This window comes from Carex rostrata, chromosome 5 (genome assembly GCF_964058835.1).
Source record: "Carex rostrata chromosome 5, lpCarRost1.2, whole genome shotgun sequence".
In the NCBI taxonomy this organism is placed as follows: Eukaryota; Viridiplantae; Streptophyta; class Magnoliopsida; order Poales; family Cyperaceae; genus Carex; species Carex rostrata.
In genome coordinates this window covers 4,730,468-4,738,346 of record NC_135922.1, presented here as the reverse complement: position 1 = coordinate 4,738,346, position 7,879 = coordinate 4,730,468, and the positions used below count along the sequence as shown (strand labels likewise).

The 7,879-nt window shown below is 39.9% G+C and overlaps 1 long non-coding RNA gene across 1 annotated transcript; it reads right to left on the bottom strand.

The window, feature by feature from the left end:
- Positions 1–5,275: 5,275 nt before the first annotated feature.
- LOC144554846 (uncharacterized) lies at positions 5,276–6,311 on the bottom strand. Its single transcript, XR_013511778.1, has 3 exons — positions 6,150–6,311; positions 5,819–5,885; positions 5,276–5,385 (listed from the first exon to the last, which is right to left on the bottom strand). It is a non-coding gene; the product is annotated as an uncharacterized LOC144554846 (long non-coding RNA).
- Positions 6,312–7,879: the final 1,568 nt, after the last annotated feature.

Here is a 7,879-nt window from a genome sequence, read left to right as displayed (position 1 = left end):
ATGGAAGATCCCGTAGATAATTGGTGACCCCATACAAGTTCCAATGGTATGACAGGAAAACTCGATCCAATTTCGAGAAGGTTGGATTCGGTCTTCTGCTAGACCATGTATAATTCCTACCCTGAAGCGGTATGTCCACCAAGTTTAAATCTGCTATGACATTATTGAATTCTGATATGAGGCCAACGTTTGTAACATGCCCCGTGGTGTCATGAGGATCCCTATATAAATTAAAGTCTCCGGATAAAATCCATGGTAAATCATTTAGGCTTCTTATTAACCGAAGTTCATTCATAAACTCAATTTTTACCCTATCCTCTTGCGGACCATATACCGCCGTGTACATGATTAGAAAATTATTGATTTGTAAAATCACCGAAATGGAAAAATTATAAACAAAAAAATTTATTAGAGAGAATCTAGAGCTCCACGCGAGCAAGATTCCCCCTCTCGAACCCACCGAATCTAACACCACAAATTGATTAAAATTCGCGGGGCACACTTGCCGCACACGAAAGATTGAGCAAGTGCTCCACTTTGTCTCTTGATATGTAATAATATCCGGTTTCGCATCTATAGCTAAATCTTTAATCACATCACATTTTTGCGGGTCCCCAAGACCCCTCACATTTCAATTTAAAAAACACAAAGGGAATTTAAAATATAAAGTTTGATCATTCATGGAGATTGATTACACAAAAGTAGCATAAGGCCAATGTTAAACAACAAAATAAAGAGTAAAGTGGCAGCATCCAGCTAGAACCTAATAGGTTAAGTCACAAAATAAAACTGCTCGCTACCTATTACACTACGCAACCTTAGTGGCCATCCTTATCAGACGAGTTCTCCTCGTCAGTGAACTTATCATCCTCACTATTGAATTCAAGATCTCCTATGATTGACTCACCATATTCCTCATTGTTCCCCACTGTCAGATCCAAAGCCGCATTGCTCGGCCCCTCCCCATCCGGATTAAAAGCACCAATGTCCTCGATCCCACAGTACTGTTCTATATCCCCCAATTTACCTTGGTCCAGAGGCGTCGCCTGAAGTGCTTCGGTCTGCAGTGCCTTTAACATATCAGATTCTGTGAAATTTGATTTGTTTATTCCTTTCTTCCTGCCTCTTGTTTTTTTAGGAGAATAATTTTTAGTGAAGCCCCGCACAAATATTCTTGCACTTCGGCGGAGTGATTGTTGGTCCTGAATGGCCGGGTTAATCACCTCTTCTTCCACTGCCTCATCTTGAATCGGAACAGGCGGTTGTGCTAGGAATTCCAACGCCAGTTGATCTGCCGCCACTATTGCCGCTTCCTCTGCTGCCAGCGCTTCCATGGCCGCCGCTATTGCCTCTTCCTCTGCCAGCGCTTCCATGGCCGCTGCTAGGGCTTCCTCCGACGGTTGAGGTTCCGTCATGGCATCACCATACGCCTCCTCGAACATCTGAAGATCGAATTCTGAGGCTGTTGGAGTAACATACTCGCCAGTAATTTCTGGTTCTCCGTTGTCGATCGAGCTCTGATTCTCCAAGGCACTTAGATCGCGCCTGGTGATTCGCTTCATACTCTTCATAGACTTGGTATTCTTCCTCCTGCATATCCTCATATTCTACCGGTTCCTCCTCTGGTTCTGATTCCTCAAACACCTCCTCAGGTTCGCTGCCTTGAATCCCAATTCCTGTATTGAGATCGAGCCCTAGGCCCGTGGATGGAGCATCCTCCTCTGGTTCGGCTGGGAGCGAGAGTAGATTCGGGGTGGGTTGGGGATCAGTGAAACTATTTTGGGTTTGGAAAATATTGGTTGTTGGGCTTTTCTGTGTTGGAGTTGGTTCCATTAACGGTCCCGGGTTTGGAGTTTGAGTTACTGTGTTCGGATTTGTAATTGGGCCTAGTCTTGTTGTTGTATTTGGGCTTGGCAGAGACTTGATCAAGCCTATGGCCCGATCAGTTAAGGGTGTAGGTGCATGTAAGGGAGCTGCTACGGATATGGTTGTCGGGTTTGGTGGGTTCAGAGGAGTTGTTGAGATTTGAGTTGGGGTCCCACCGATGGATGGGATTGTTGGGGCTCGGTCTTTGGTCTCTGATGGGCAATTAATTACTAGGTTCGGCCCCCTCACTTTCCCCAAAGCACTGGAGACCTCCTTTTGGTTGTATTCCAAAACATTCTTACCCTTGACCAGTTTTGCACTGGTCTGCTGAGGTGTCCCCTCCCTAGTCACTCCCATCTCCTGTTTATGCATGGCTTCAAACAGGGGGGATGTTCTTAGACTTTTCTCAAGCTTTTCTTTCTCCCTCCCAGCTTTCATGTTTTTCCACACGGAGAATATCATGTCAAAGTCAATGGCTAAAACATTGTTTCCTTGATTCTCATCCCTGACAATGGCTACTGCTTTCATATTCTCACTTTGAACCATGTTAAAGAACTCTTCCGTCGGGGTTGTGTCAATTGGTGGGGATAGTGGTACCGGTTCTTCCAACCAGCTCAACACTCTTACTTCCACCTCCCTTTCAATCCCTTTAAGCCAAATGTTTAGGTTTTGTGGTATATTGCCAAGGTCCGGTACCGCCACTACGGAAAACATGCTCTCTAAAGAGATAGCTCTAGTCATGGAGGCATGTTCGAGAACAATACCAAAAGAGCTAGCAGCTGCTATCAGGTGATCAATGGTCCATGACTGAGGAGACATCCTCCTCAACTCAATCCATACTTTATATTTCAGTCGCAACGGATAACCATTTATAGCGGGGGTCCAGGGATACGAAACATAACCTAAGTCTTGCAGAGGTTTATCAAAGTTGAGAAGGAAATTGTGACGATCGAAGCCCCCAGGAAGCAATAGAAGATATTGCGTGCCCGACATATGAGTTAAGGGAAAAGGGAAGTCCGACTTACAAACATTCATAAGTACCAGTTGGACTTTCTCGGTTGTGTGGTTGTTCTTGAGGCGAGCGTCAATTACGATTGCGCGATTGAATTCCAATGCATCCACCTTCATGAGGTTAGTCTCCAGTATGAAAACCGACACTGTTTTGGGCCGGTTAGGTGGTAGCTGGGATTCCCCCATGTTTCCTCTCGGTTGAAGGGGGTCAAATCTAACCTTCTTGGCTGCCGGGGCCTGCGTACAGCTTTTGGCCTCATGGCCCGAGGTCCAACATTTCGCACACATACGTTCTCTTGTTCGACACTCATGTTGTTCATGTCCCATTTTCAAACAATTGTAACAGCGTCCCTTCCATAGATAATGATTTGGGTCTGGTGGCAGAGGTAGCTGAGGGTGATGGGAGTTACTTGGAGGTTTCTGGGATGTGGATGAGGGATTTTGAATGTGTGCAAACTGCCATGGGTTTTGGTCAAGGTAATGCTGCCAAGGTGGGCTTTGGTAGCGCTGCACAGTAGGTGGATATGGGGGAAGTTGAATGTTTGGAGGAGGGGTGGTGATGTGTGCATATGATTGGGCATTGGGATTTAGAGGGCTGTTGCTTTGTTTGTAAGCGAAAGGATGTTGGGTGGTGGGGGTGGGGGCGTTTTGTTTCCTTGTCATAACTAAGCTTGGGTTAATGCTAGAGTTTTGTAGGATTGAGTTAATGGAGATGGTGTGGAAGTTGTTGCTGTTAGCCGCATTTGTAGGGGGATTTAGAATTTGAGTGCCATTAATGCTTGTAATGGCATTAATTAGAGGTGACGGCTTCGGTATGGAGACATGAGGGAATAATCTCTCCACTCTTCCCCAGGCTGCCTGATTCTTCACTGCGTCAGCACAATTGGGAGAATTCCGCTGTACTTTGTACTGTTTGGCACAGTAGAGTGTACTTTGGTGGCAATTAAGTCTCCCCTGTTTCCTATTCCCCCTGACATAAATGTTTCCGTTACCTTTGTGGGAGCGCTGGGTACGAATTGGGGATGGTTGTTGTGCTGAGGTGGTATTACTGGTGCGATTTGGGGCTGTATGTTGGCGCGAGAAGGCATTGCTGTTCTTCCACCAGCTTCTCCTTGGTCGGCGCTGTGAGTACTCGAATTTGCCTCTATTCCTTCTTGCTAGGTCCTGGCGCTGCCGTCGAGAGAGCACCGTGAACCATCCATCGCCGTTGGAGACCGTTGCTTGCTTCATATTTCCAGATCGCCAGCGTATTTCAAAATCGCCTTGGGGTCGCCTGCTTAACGGGTCCTCCTAAAGGATCCGCCGCTTGTTAAAAAATATATTATGCTTATATTAATATTGTATTAATGAATTATTTGAAGTGTAATATTTTGTCTTAACATTTTGTTTTTTTACAAATTATTTTTATCAATTTTTTCCTACCTTTTGGTGACAAAACAAGCTTCTGCCAAAAAAGTCCGAGTTACCGATCCGATTCCGGCCGATTCATCCGATTCTGATTCCACGGTCTAGAACCCAATTCCGATTCCGAGTTTCAGAACCATGCCTGCAACAACTGTGAGAGAGCCAAGAAGGATTCATTTTGACGCTCTATCGTCCCAAAATTTTCCTGTGAAAATTGGTGAGATTCAGCGAGAATTCATTCTGACGCTCTTTTTTTTCCAACGCTACCCTTCCTTTCGCTTCTTATTTATTACCGTCTGAGTGCACAATCATTCTTCTATGGTTTTTTTTTTCCTTATTTGTATTTTGCTCTTTTGCTTGTCGGTTTTGTTTTTGTACAGTTTTTAGTGTAGAGTGTCTCATGGAGAAAGGTACACTGGCAAGGCATCATCAAGTGCTTTAATAAGACAATGGAAGTTTGAAGGAAAATTATGTAAGTGCATTAATTTAATCTTATTTATTTATTTTATGAAATCATTATTCATTTTTTTTTAATATATATTAGTGAAATAATGACTCCTTTATGAAGTTATTATCGGTAGGCATCATTATTCTTATAGGTTCCTTTTGGGTCTCAAATTAGATAGCCTTGCTGGTACAATATCAATGATGTTGTATGTGGGCGATTTGAATTAAAAACTTAATATTGAAGTTATTACAAGATAGCATACAACTTTTAGTTAATTTTTGTTCATTTTGTTTAAAATTTGTATAATTATACCTGACAGACTGACAGTTAACTTGATTATACCGTTGATTCAACTAGCTAACTTCTGCCCCACCAGATAAAAACCTTAATTAATTAATTAAGGACCAATCAAAGTCCGAACCCAGGGGTTTCCCAATGGTTATGTGTGTTTTTTTTTTTTTTTTTTTTTTTTTTCCCATATCGTCCCATAATATAGGCCACAAGTAATTATAGTGCTGGAGTTCAATAAAAGATGCCTACAGGGGACATATATTGCTACCTCCTTTCGTTCTTTTCCTTCGTAACCTTCAACGTCCATAATAATAATGCAGGGCGTAATGCATTTAGCTATCCAAATTCCTTTAGTTGTTTGATTCCTGCACATTGAAAATTCATTAATTCGATATGCCATATATATATATATATATATATATATATATATATATATATCTACTTGTCTAAATGCATGATAGAATGGCATTTACAAGGAACGAAGTTATTGAAAAATAAGGTAAACAAAAATTAGTTGCTCTCGGCATAGGAGGTTAAAGGCCAAACTCTTCTTAAAAAAACCAAAACCAAGGTAAAAAATTAACTAGGAAATAAAATGGCAGAACACATCATGTTATAGGAGAGCAGTTATAGGAAAAGGCACATATCAAGAAATGAAACAGCTGTGTCTGGAAAAGTAAAGACTAACTTTAATAAATAAATTTAAAGCATGCAAAATCATCTAATTTGGTTCCAAAATTCTTTTGACTTCTGAGCTTTCTCAATTACTGCAAAGAGTTGTAAGTGAACAGAGTTCACCTTCCTTTGCTGGCATCAAGCACGTCGAATTTGGTCCCAAATAAGGAGTTGAGCAAATAACTTTTACCTAGAATAGTAGAAGCGAAAACAAGTCATATATATACATATACAAGCATAAGATTTCTGGACTTATTATAATTTAATATGTCCAACTATAAAGCACTTCGACTTCGAATAAAACTCAGATAATACGACCGACCCCATCTTCAGATCGTATGAAATTTCAGTTTTTGGAGTTCAGTAATTTCACAAATTCAGATTAGAGTTCAGTAATAAAACAAATAAATGGAAATCGGAAGTAATAATTTTAAGTGGACTGTAACTTCATTACCACCGCTCTGTCGACCTATGATGGAGATTACAGTGTAGTGAGAACTTGTACTCGAAGAGTTCTTTAGCTCCTCCAGAAATTTCTCTGTTTCAGATGAAAAGAACACGCTGTTCCCGTCAATCATCTGCATCTTATCAGGAAGAGCCTTTGCTGTTTCCATTTCCTTAAAGGTGTACTAGCTAGGTATGGAGATTATGTTCAATTTAGTGTTTGACAGGTACGTACTAGAAAGTCCTCTATTTATAGAGCTCTTTATTGATTGATTCCGTTTGAGCCAAGGTGTATAATATCAATATCATTTATCCATACGCATTCAAATATTGGATATATACAATCCTTGGTAACGTAGATAGAAATATTGGGCACGTGTTCTTAAGTTCACCAAGTCCATTTATCAACTTAACTCTAAAATCATTCATATTTGCTTCAAATGATGAATCCAAACCGTTGGAACATATTGGCATCAAATGATGAATCTGAACCGTTGGAACATATTGGCTTTAATTGACGAATCCGAACCGTTGGAACTCATCTACATTAAAACCTACTACTGTTGACCACTTGACTTTATACTAAATTAATTGGAAAGTTAAAAAAATTTCAAATGTAGACGCAGGAATAATAAGGTAGAAGTGTTTCAACGGTTCGGATTCATCGTTTGAAGTTAATCTGATAGGTTTTAGAGTTGAGTTCAAAAAAAGACTTGGTAAACCTAAAAACACCCTAGTTCTACTCGTTGTTTGTTGCTTTTTCCTTTTTTTTTAGTTAGAAACTTAAAATGTAACAATTTGTGTAATGTAATTGTAATTACAAATTGTAGTTGACTTGACTCAAACTCAAACGCAGCAGTCATTGAAAAGTACAGTTAGTTGATCAGTATAGTAGCAATTAATGAATCAATGAATCAATCATATTATCGTAGCTAACTAGCGTAGGAATAATCTTCTCCTATAAGAAAAGTCAGTGGGACGAGATAGATATTAATGAAAAGAAAACAAAATAAGAAAAAGAAAAAAAAAAGGAGAAAGAGACAGACAGAATGTTGTCGGGTGTTATTGTATTTTGTAATTGTGCCACCCATATCATTCAATTATATTCCCACTTGCAACTCTATGATCCCACCATAGTAAAGGAGAAATTTTGAATTGTTAGAACGTTAATTATACATCATCATCGGGCTCTCCTACTCAACAAACGGCATTAATTATTTGACCTTGTTTATATCTTCATTTACCATAAAATAATAACTATTGTCGATTATAAGAAATTACTATTCTGAAGATTATCACTATTACTCACGATAGTACATATCTATGAACGTAGCGATGCCGTTAAGCAATTTTAACCTGAAATTTTTATTCATAGAAAAATGAAAAAAAAATTAAAAATAGAAAATGTTCTACGAGAATTTCAAAAATTAGAAAGCAGGAATAAGCCATGGTGTCCATGCACGACACCATAGCACATCTTGAACTAGAAAAAAAATAGGAAAAAAAACAAACAAAGTGGGATGCCATGGCCCATCCAAACCGAAAAAAAAACTGGGCCGCTATGGCCGTTGCTTAGAATTAGACTGAGAGAGAAGAGCCGATTTTTTTATTTATATCCAAAAAAATAATTAAATTTCAAAAAATAACCGAAGTTGAACGACACTTCGAAATCTACCCAAACCGGAAAATTTTTTTCCGGTAATTCAGTCCAAAACCAGAAAAAAAAATTTCCGGTTTCAA